Below are 11,087 nucleotides of genomic sequence, written 5' to 3' on the forward strand. Positions count from 1 at the left end.
GTATATATATATATATATATATTTCCTGATTAAAAATTATGTAATTATTCACATGCATTTATTGTCACCCCTTTTCTGAAGGGTTAGAAGGGCCTCACTGCACATCACTGATGTATATTTTATATATATATATTAGTGAAAAAAAGGTCCAAATAAACAAACTCATCAACTGATCCGGATCATAGAAACTATAACACAACTACAGGTGGTGAAAACGCTCTTTTATACTCAGCTAATTTTAAAGATCTAACTCAGAAATCTTTACACCCAAGCTGAGATGTTTATAATAAAGTAAAAAAAAGTTTCCTCTAATCAATTTATCATGCATTATTTATTCCAGCGCCCCCACGTCCAGGGCTTTACCTCCCCTTATGAATGCTGTTATTAAGTAACAGGATTACCGATTAAAAACTATTGCAGCTACTCCATATTTGAATTGGTTTTATTAGGTTGTACTAGTTTTAAAAGTGTTGTGATGGTGTTTTCTTCTTTTAAAGATTAATTAACTATTTACAAAGAGAGAAAAAAGCAAATATATTTAAAATCCTACTTACTCAGTGGTGACTGTCACTTAAAAATCTCTTTAAAAAAAACGTTCAGCTTGTTTTCTTTTACGTGTATCTATAACTCTATGATAGCCATGAGAAATAACTAGGAAGTCATAAGAAACGTGTGTCATTTTATATTGAATAAATTAGACTATTTACTATTAGAAAAGAGTATTTATTTTTATTCTCTCTCATGAATAACTTATCTGTGCAGCAGAATCATGTATGTTTAATTGCCTTTATGTTTGCCTTGGTGTCGGAATCTCTGTTGTTGTTTTTTTGTATTAAGAAGTTATTATTAAGACGGTTCTTTTATAATGAGCAATGGATGCATCACATGACGTCACATGACATTGAGATCATGACATTTGAGTTTTGAGAGTATTGATATTATAGAGGCTGCATCTCATAAATTAAATTACATAGCTTATCATTGAAAAGTTATATTATATAGATGTATTAGACACAGAGTGATCTATTTTAAGCGTTTATTACTTTTATTAATGTTGATTATGAAGCTTACAGCCAATGAAAACCCAAAAATCAGTGTCTCAAAAAATTACAATACTATATAAGACCAATTGGTACTTTTGGCAGTGTGGGCAGTGTGCCAAGTCCTGCTGGAAAATGAAATCTGCATCTCCATAAAAGTTGTCAGTAGCAGAGGGAAGCATGAAGTGAAGTGAAGATTTTGTGGGAAAACAAAACTGCACTGACTTTAGACTTGATAATAAAACACAGTGGATCAACACCAGCAGATGACAGACATGACTCTCCAAACCATCACTGATTGGTGGAAACTTCACACTAGACCTCGAGCAGTTTGGACTGTGTGTCTCTCCACTCTTCCTCCAGACTCTGATCCCTTGATTTACTTTAAATGAAATGTAAAATTTACTGATGATCAGTGATGGTTTGGAGAGACATGTCATTCACTTTTATGGAGATGCAGATTTCATTTTCCAGCAGGACTTGGCACACTGCCCACACTACCAAAAGTACCAATTGGTCTTATATAAGATTCTAATTTTCTAAAATACTGATTTGTGGGTTTTTATTGGCTGTAAGCCATAATCATCAACAATAAAAGAGAAAAACACTTAATCAAATAATACATCTATATAATATATGAGTTTTACATTTTTAACTGAATTCCTGAAACAAAGTTGCTTTTCAATGATATTCTAATTGTTTGAGATGCACTAGTATAACACTATATGTTTTCTTTTGGTTTCTGAAATAAAAGAGTGTCCTAAGACTTTTTACTCTTAAATTAAATTGTATAGAAAATAAAATGTTGGCCTGTTTCTCTATTTAAAGTGTATCATGATGAGTCAGTTCTGGCCAAACTTTAACAATATAATTAACTCCAAGGCCTCATCCACACCTATCTGGACATTTTTTTTTTAAATGTATTTGTTTCTCGTCATCCAAGCGTGTGAGCCCAGTAGGGGGCGATAATACCTGATGATGTCAACATTAACATGATGTCAAAATCCTCATCGTGAAGGAAAACTTTGTACAAGATGTTGTTCACATTAAAAATGCATACTAAAGCAGAGATACCTGACTTGTGCTTGAAAATAGGGATATCCTAGCGCTGCTACTATAATCGGGAGATCGCTGGTTCGAATCCAAGTCATGCAGCTTGCCATCAGTTGCCAGAGCCCTGAGAGAGCACAATAGGTCTTGCTGTTTCTCTCTGGGTGGGAACAATAGATAAAACTCTTTCCCCCTCATCACTTCTAGGGTGATGTGGATCAGCACAAGGCTGCGTCTGTGAGCTGATGTATCAGAACCGAGTCGCTGCATTTTCCTCTGAGTGTTAGCGCTGTGATGCTACTCAGTAATGCTGCATCAGCAGCAGTTCAAAAAGAGGCGGAGTCTGACTCCTTGTGTTGCGGCATCACTAGTGATGGGGGATATACAGCTGACTAGCAGCTGACTTGAAATAGCTAAATTGATGAAAAAACACAGAAATAAAATTCTAAAAAAGAAAATACTGATCCAGTGGTCTGGTATTGGCTATTTTAATCCCAGTCCAGTTCTGAGTCTTTGTTTTAACCGTACATTACTGAGGAGAGTTCTCAGAAGGTAAAAATAAAAGAGTTTAGTTTTATAGTAGAGTCTGCTGTGTGAAACTACTTTAATCATCTCGTCATGTTTTATTATATATAAACATCTCTGGAAAACATCTCAAAGAGTTTCTGAATCAGTTTCTCTGATTTTGCTATTTATAGGTTTATGTTTGAGTAAAATTAACTTTGTTTTTTATTCTATAAACTACAGACAACATTTCTCCCAAATTCCAAATAAAAATATTGTCATTTAGAGCATTTATTTGCAGAAAATGAGAAATGGCTGAAAAAACAAAAAAGATGCAGAGCTTTCAGACCTCAAATAATGCAAAGAAAACAAGTTCATATTTATTTAAGTTTTAATAGTTCAGAAATCAATATTTGGTGAATTAATCACAGTTTTCACGCATCTTGGCATCATGTTCTCCTCCACCAGTCTTACACACTGCTTTTGGATAACTTTATGCTGCTTTACTCCTGGTGCAAAAATTCAAGCAGTTCAGTTTGGTGGTTTGATGGTTTGTGATCATCCATCTTCCTCTTGATTATATTCCAGAGGTTTTCAATTTGGTGAAATCATGGACACTCATCATTTTTAAGTGGTCTCTTATTTTTTTCCAGAGCTGTATTTGTCCAGATATATGTGGATGAAGTCTGAAGGTTCGAGGTCATTCATTTCTAAGCCAACTCATTAGAAGCTCAATGTATATAATGTTTAATATCAATAATGGTTATTTTGTGCACGAATGATTAACCTTGGCGTTTGAAGACTGCTTTGCTCTTCTCGAAGCTCGAGTCATCCAGTCATTGCTCATTGTTGCACTGAAGAGGTGTGTATGGGTGTGTATGTGTGTGTACGAGTGTGTATGTGTGTATGGGTGTGTAGGAGTGTGTGCGTTTTCCCTTTAAGGGAGCAGAGTCATTCCTGTTCTAGCAGAATCCGCTCCCTCTTTGTGACATGGATCATGTGATCGATTATGTGTGAATTTGAATAAAAAGACACTTTCAACCCTCCCAAGCAGTGTGAGTGTGTTTCTAATCCAGTTTAATCTGAATCTGGTTTGGTGCGATTTATTTGGGCAGGTGTGAATACAGTAATGAGGACTTTAAAAGTGAACAAATACATAAAACAGAATTTTTCCCCTTAAAGATTTCTTTTGATTTTTGATTTTTAATTTTATTTCTCATTTTTATCCCATTTTCTCCCCAAATTACACGGCCAATTACCGGCCAATCCACTCATCAGGACTCCCTCTATCAACACCAGGAGGCTGAAGACTAGCACACGCCTCCTCCGATACATGTGAATTCAGCCACCGCCTCTTTTTGAACTGCTGCTGATGCAGCATTACTGAGTAGCATCACAGCGCTAACGCTCGGAGGAAAGCGCAGCGAATCGGTTCTGATACATCAGCTCACAGACGCAGCCTTGTGCTGATCCACATCACCCTTTTTGGAGTGATGAGGGGAAAGAGCGCCATCTACTGTACTGTACCCACCCAGAGAGAGCAAGGACAAGTGTGCTCTCTCAGGGCTCTGGTAGCCGATGGCAACCAATTTAGCCCTGTGTAAAAAAGTGTTTGCACCTCCCTATATAAATTAACTGTGATTAATCACATTTTTTGAAAAGCTGAGTTTAATTTCACTACTAACCACAACCAGGCTTGATTACTGACAGACCTGTAGAATCAAGAAATCACTTCATTTAAATAGAATCTGTCTGACAACATGAAGCAGATAAAAGATCTCAAAAAGCAACACATTCATATTATACCCCCATCTAAAGAAATTAAAAAACAGATGACAACAAACATTGAAAGTCATTGATCATCTATCAGTCTGAAAAAGGTTATAAAGTCATTTCTAAAGCTTTGAGACTCCAGAGAACAGTCACACAATGATTCACTATTATTCACTAATGGAGAAAAAAACATGGAACACTGGTGAACCTTCCCAGGAGTGACCAGCCAACTAAACGAAATTACTCCAAAAGGGCATGAACAACTCATCCAGGAGGTCCCAAAAGAACCCAGAACAACATTTAAAAAACTGCAGGATCTCACTCACAGCCTCAGTTAAGGTCAGTTAATGTTAATGAATCAATAATAATAAGAAAGAGACTGAGTGAAAATGGTCTCCATGGAAGAGCACCAAGATAAAAACATTTGGTAACACTTTCTATGAATATCATCTTTATTAGACTCCAAAACTACATTCATAATATATTATAATGCATTCATAAGGCATTATAAACATGGCTATAAATATTTATAAAAATGCATAACCCACTATAGCCATGTTTATTAAGCATTATGACTTGTGATCATAATACATTATAAGCTGTGCTTATGATATACATGTTAAAATAGTAAATAGCTATCATTAATAATCCAGTCCTGCAATGAGAAAGTATGTCACTTTACTTAGAGTGCACAAAGACCTGTTATAATACATTATAATTGACTATAATTAATATTATATTCAAGACAAGTATAATTTATAAGTGGTTAAAATATGTTTATAGGATTATTGAGGGTGTGTTTATAAGTTGGAAGCTTTTTTAGTCATGATACAAGTCTACAAGCTGGGACTTTTCTGGGAGTTTCTTGGTATTGATGTATAACATGTTATAAACACAGCTATTAATGCATTATAATCACAGTTCATGATGCATAATAAACATGGCTATGATGAATTATAGAGTTTTATAAATATGTGTAGCCATGTTTATAATGCCTTATGAATGCATTATAAAGTGTTATTAGTATGTTTATAGAGTCTTATAGAGATAACATTCATAGAAAGTGTTACCAAACATTTTTTTTTCATTCATTTTACAAATCTCACATTAACCAACAAACATCTTGATAATCTCCAGAACTTTGGGTAAAAAATCTTTACAGGACTGACGAGACAAAAGTGAATCGTTTTGGAAGGAATACTTGGGTTCTTCAGCAGGACAATGACCCAAAGCACACAAACAAAAAGTGCACCTCTGAATCTGCATCTTAAAAATCGAATATAATTTATTTCAGGAGAGGGATGAAACCCGTTAATTACCAGTAATGAGCTTTATCGCTGCTTCTGTTGTCGTGAGATGTCTCCAGAGTGTCTTCTGAGTTCATTTGAGTTGTCTACACCACGCCGCTGTCCCGGAAAAGCCTGTGAAATTCCTCACGGGAGGACTCTCCATTTACATTCCATTATTTAAATTTCCTCCTGAGCTGCAGAATTAATGACTCCGGCCCACTGATGAGCTGCCCCGTCCCGGACATAGCTTAATTAGAATAATCCATCTCTGCGGGTCTGTGCAGATGAGACGGTGGGGGGAAGGTGGAAGAATTTTATTAGAAAAGTTCATTATCAAATAAATAGGCCCTCAGAATCACAGCGAGGGGCTCTGGACGGAGAAGATGCTCTGTATTTCCTGATTTAGGGATGATCAAAGTATCTCCATTCATTACTCTCTAGTAAAAAACACTTCTGTAGAAGTTGAAGAATGTCAACTCAAGCTTTTTACTCTTTAAGTAAAAGTGTTTTAAAAAGTACTGGTTGAATCATTAAAGTAAAAGTAATATAAGATGAAAAAATAAAGCTATTAAGGATCAAAACAAAAGCTTAGGCCACGCCCACAGAGTCCTATAAAGCAGTACCACCCCCCCCCCCTCCCTAAAACACATTTTACACATCTAAAATCCGTAATGAATATATTGTTCTGTTATTAAAATGTTAATGTTGATAATATAAGTTGGGATATGTAGATTGTTCCCTGTTTCAGCTGCATATATGCCCATTGTAAACAAATGTATTTTAGTAGAATATATTAGATATATTTGATTTATAGTCTTTCTCATGAATATTCATTCATACATGCAAACACATCGCCTCTGATTGGCTAACAGCACTGCGACACCAGCAAGATGGCCAAGAGTTGGAAATGTGTTAAAATAAAGACATTTTCACACTGATAACAGACTTTGTAATGTCATATGTTACTGTACAACATGTGTAATGAACTAAGTGCAGTTCAGCCACTGACCTTAGAGTCTTAGAGTCTCTGTTAAACGGCAAATCCACCGGAGATCCTATATAAACCTATAGTTACACACAGAGACGTGGGTAGTCCAGGTCCAGAAAGTAAAAATCCAACACCAGGTTTTGTTGGCAGTGGATTTTTACTTTTAACTAGTGTAGACAGAACTGTTCTAAAAATACACACCTTCCTATCTCTATTGTACTTGGCTGGTGGTGTTCCTCCATAGATAAATTCTAAACATTTGTTCCTTCGCTCTGAATTACTGGGTAAAGCATAAAACACTGTTGTGATATTTGCACAAATAACACAGGAACAAGCTGCCATGCTGTTCCTAGCGCTGTTAGCTCCTATATGACGAGACGGCGTCACTGAGTGGCTTCAGCTCTGTCTGTGGGCGGCCCCGAACCGAGGTGGGCTTGGCCATGAATACTAATTCACGGGTTGACGTAGACACAGTGCTTTTCCTGATCAACTCGTTTTTCTGAATATATTTTTTACCAGCTGCTGCAGATATTGGAGGTTGAGGAAGAGTTTCATGTGCAGCATCATTCAAGGATTCAAGGATTCAAGGAGATTTTATTGTCATTCGCATCACATGTGGTACATGAGGTGGAACGAAATTGTGATCTCACGATCCAGTTTTACACCCAAAGAGCTGTTATTAATAGATATATAGATAAAAAAGAATACAATAAAAGAAATAGAATATACAAAATAGATAGATAAATATCCCAAGAATAAAAAAAAATAAATAGAGAGTAGAAAGGTTCAGCAACATGAAGTCCAGAGTGCAAGTGTGCTGTAGCAGCATGATAATGTGAATTAGAGCAGTGGAGATAAAGTGTCTCAGTGCAAGTAAAGTGACCATGTTGGTAAACAGTAAACAGTAATTTGTCCTTGGTGTCAGTGCAGTGTGTTGTTAAGTGGAGTTTAAGAGTCTTACAGCTTCCGGAATGAAGCTGTTTCTGAGTCTTGTTGTTTTGCACTTAATGCTCCGCAGCCTCCGGCCTGAGGGGAGTGGGAAAAAAAGTGCGTGTGCTGGGTGGGTGGGATCCTTCCTGATGCAGGTGGCCCTTTTCCTGCACCTGGAGGTGTAAATGTCTGTGGTGCTGGGGAAGCTAACTCCAACAATCCTCTGTGCAGCCTTCACCACCCTCTGCAGTGCTTTCCTGTCTGCAGCAGAGCAGCTTCCATGCCACACATTGATGCTGGAGCACAGAACGCTCTCCACCACACATCTGTAGAAGGAGGTGAGGACTACGCTCCCGAGTCCAGCTCGTCTCAGCCTCCTGAGGAAGTAGAGCCGCTGATGTGCCTTCCTGACCAGAGTGGAAGTGTTGTTGCTCCAGGTGAGGTTGCTGGTCAGGTGCACACCCAAGTACCTGTAGCTGTCAACCACTTCCACCGCAGATCCTACAATGTGCAGGGGGAGGTGGGCATGCTTGCCCCTTCTGAAGTCCACAATCATCTCCTTTGTCTTTTTTACATTGATGCAGAGGTTGTTTTCTCTGCACCAATCCTCCAGGTGTTCCACCTCCTGCCTGTAGCTGGACTCATCTCTGTTTGTGATGCATCCAACCACTGCCGTGTCGTCCGCAAACTTCACAATATGACAGCCTGGATGGAGAGGTGAGCAGTCATATGTGAGCAGTGTGAACAGGAGGGGGCTCAGCACACAGCCCTGAGGGGAGCCAGTGCTGAGGATTATGGAGGGGGAGGAGATGTTGTGAATCCTCACAGACTGCGGCCTGTTGGTCAGGAAGTCTAGGACCCAGTTGCACAGGGAAGAGCTCAGTCCAAGTGAGGAGAGTTTGGTTATCAGTGTCTGAGGAATCATGGTGTTGAAAGCAGATGTGAAGTCCACAAAGAGCATCCGAACGTAGGAATCCTTCTGCTCCAGGTGGGTGAGGGCAGTGTGGACCACGGAGGAAATGGCATCCTCTGTGGATCGGTTCTTCCTGTATGCATACTGGTGTGGATCCACAGTGATGTTGATGGTGGCTTTGATGTGGGTCTGAACCAGTCTTTCAAAGCACTTTGTGACTATCGGAGTGAGGGCTACTGGCCGGTAGTCATTCAGACCTGTCACTGTGGAGCTCTTGGGGACCGGGATGATGGTGGCGGTCTTCAGGCAAGTGGGGACAGCTGCCTGGATGAGGGACGCGTTGAAAATGTCGGCCAGGACGTCCGAGAGCTGGTCTGCGCAGTCTTTTAGCACCTGTCCGGGGATGTTGTCCGGGCCGGCAGCTTTCCGGGGGTTAATCCTCCTCAGCGTCCTCCTTACTTCTGCTGGTGTCACACTGAGGGGCTCCTCTCCTGGTGAGTGTGGGAGTCTGGTGCTGGGGGGTGTGTCAGGGTTCTCAAAGCGGGCGTAGAACGTGTTGAGAGCCTCAGGCAGGGATGGGTCTTTGTAGCTTTGTGCAACGTTAGATTTGTAGTCCGTGATGCACTTGATGCCCCTCCACATGCTCTGTGGATCCTGGGAGGAAAAGTGTCCCTGGATTTTCTGAGCATATGCAGCTTTTGCCCTCTTAACTCCAGCAGTCAGCTCTCTTCTAGCCCTCCTGAGTTCATCCGAGTCTCCAGATCTGAAGGCAGCATCCCTGGCTTTCAGCAGGGAACGCACCTCTGCGTTCAGCCAGGGCTTCTGGTTCGGGTAGCAAGTCACAGTCTTGGTAGTAGTAGTAAACAACTCAGAGAAACCTACTATATTTCTTATATAAATAACAAGAAAAAGTGGATTTTAGCAGAAGGACACGATAAGATAAGAAGCCAGGATAAAAACAAGCTGAAATGAAAAAGGAGTAATATGTTTTAAAATGTAAGTAAGTAAGTAGAAGTAAAAATCTAGGCACCTCTGCTAAACAGTGTTCATGTTGCTGTGTACAAAGGTTGTATAGATTTCTTTTTTTAATATATATAGTGGGATGTAGCACCACTTTCTGAAGACATCCCACACGTCTGTTTCTCAAAGAAAACAAGATGATCTGGTTGTTAACAGCGGTAACACTTTCTATGAATGTCATCTCAATTAGACTCTATAACCACATTTATAATATATTATAATGCATTCCTAAGACATTATAAACATGGCTATAAATATTTATAAAAAGTCATAACCCATTATAGCCATGTTTATTAAGCATTATGACTTGTGATCATAATACATTATAAGCTGTGCTTATGATATATATATATATATATATATATATATATATATATATGATATGATATGATATGATAAAATAGTATATACTGTATATATCATTAATAATCTAGTCCCACAATGAAAGTCTGGCACTTTACTTAGAGCGCACAAAGACCTGTTATAATGCATTATAAGACAAGAATAATTTATGAATGGGTAAAAATATATTTACAGTTTTTTAATTTATATTCATTTTATTTAGGGTGTGTTTATAAGTTGGAAGCTTTTATGGTTATAATACAGTCTGCAAGCTGGGACTGAATTTCTTGGTATTGAAGTATAACATGTTATAAACACAGCTATTAATGCATTATGATCACAATTCATGATGCATTATAAACATGGCTATGATGAATTATACATTTTTATAAATATTTATAGCCATGTTTATAATGCCTTATGAATGTATTATAATGTGTTATGAGTATGTTCATAGCGTCTTATAGAGATGACATTCATACAAAGTGTTACCTTAACAACTAATCTCGACCACGAACGAACAGGAGAACGGGAGTATGGGATGTGAAACGGCTGAGGCAGGCGCTTCTGAATTCAGTTCGAGAGTCCAAAAGGCTCTGAAAGGTGGATTTACAGAAGCAGAAGCTGCGTACTGACCTTGACGTGCAGGGAAGCGGCGTATGGAGAATAATGAGGATTTTGCAGGGATGGGGAATTAGCTGCTGATTTAAGGAGGCAGGCGTTGGATTGTGTGAACGGCAGAGTGAAATTCTGCTCAGGAAGACTCAGGAAGCACAGCTGGAGTCCTCATTGTTAGTCATGCCTGCATAACATTGACTGATTTATCCTCTATATCTAATACCGAAAATAAATCACGCTACTTACGTTTCCACTAATGCAACGTATAAAATATTCACCACCACGAAGCACAGCATTAATCTACTGCTCAGCGTCAACACAAACAACAGCAATGAAGATTTACTGCACAGGCGCAGCAGTTAAAGCACAGATTATACTGGATTATACACTCGACAGCCTCTTTATTAGAAAGCTGGTGTACTGTTACACTGTGTCTCTACTGTCTTTCTCTGTGTTTTTCATGCCCTTCTGTTTGTTTATCCTGTTCTCCTTTGTCTCCACGCATGTCTCCAGTGCTCCCACCTGTGTCAATTTGTAGCTCCGCCTTCTTATTACCTGTCCCCAGGTGTTTCATGTTTTCTGTTTCCTCTGTGTGTATTTAAGCCCCTGTGTTTTCAGTG

The sequence above is a fragment of the Astyanax mexicanus genome, chromosome 22 (genome assembly GCF_023375975.1).
Source record: "Astyanax mexicanus isolate ESR-SI-001 chromosome 22, AstMex3_surface, whole genome shotgun sequence".
NCBI lineage: Eukaryota > Metazoa > Chordata > Actinopteri > Characiformes > Acestrorhamphidae > Astyanax > Astyanax mexicanus.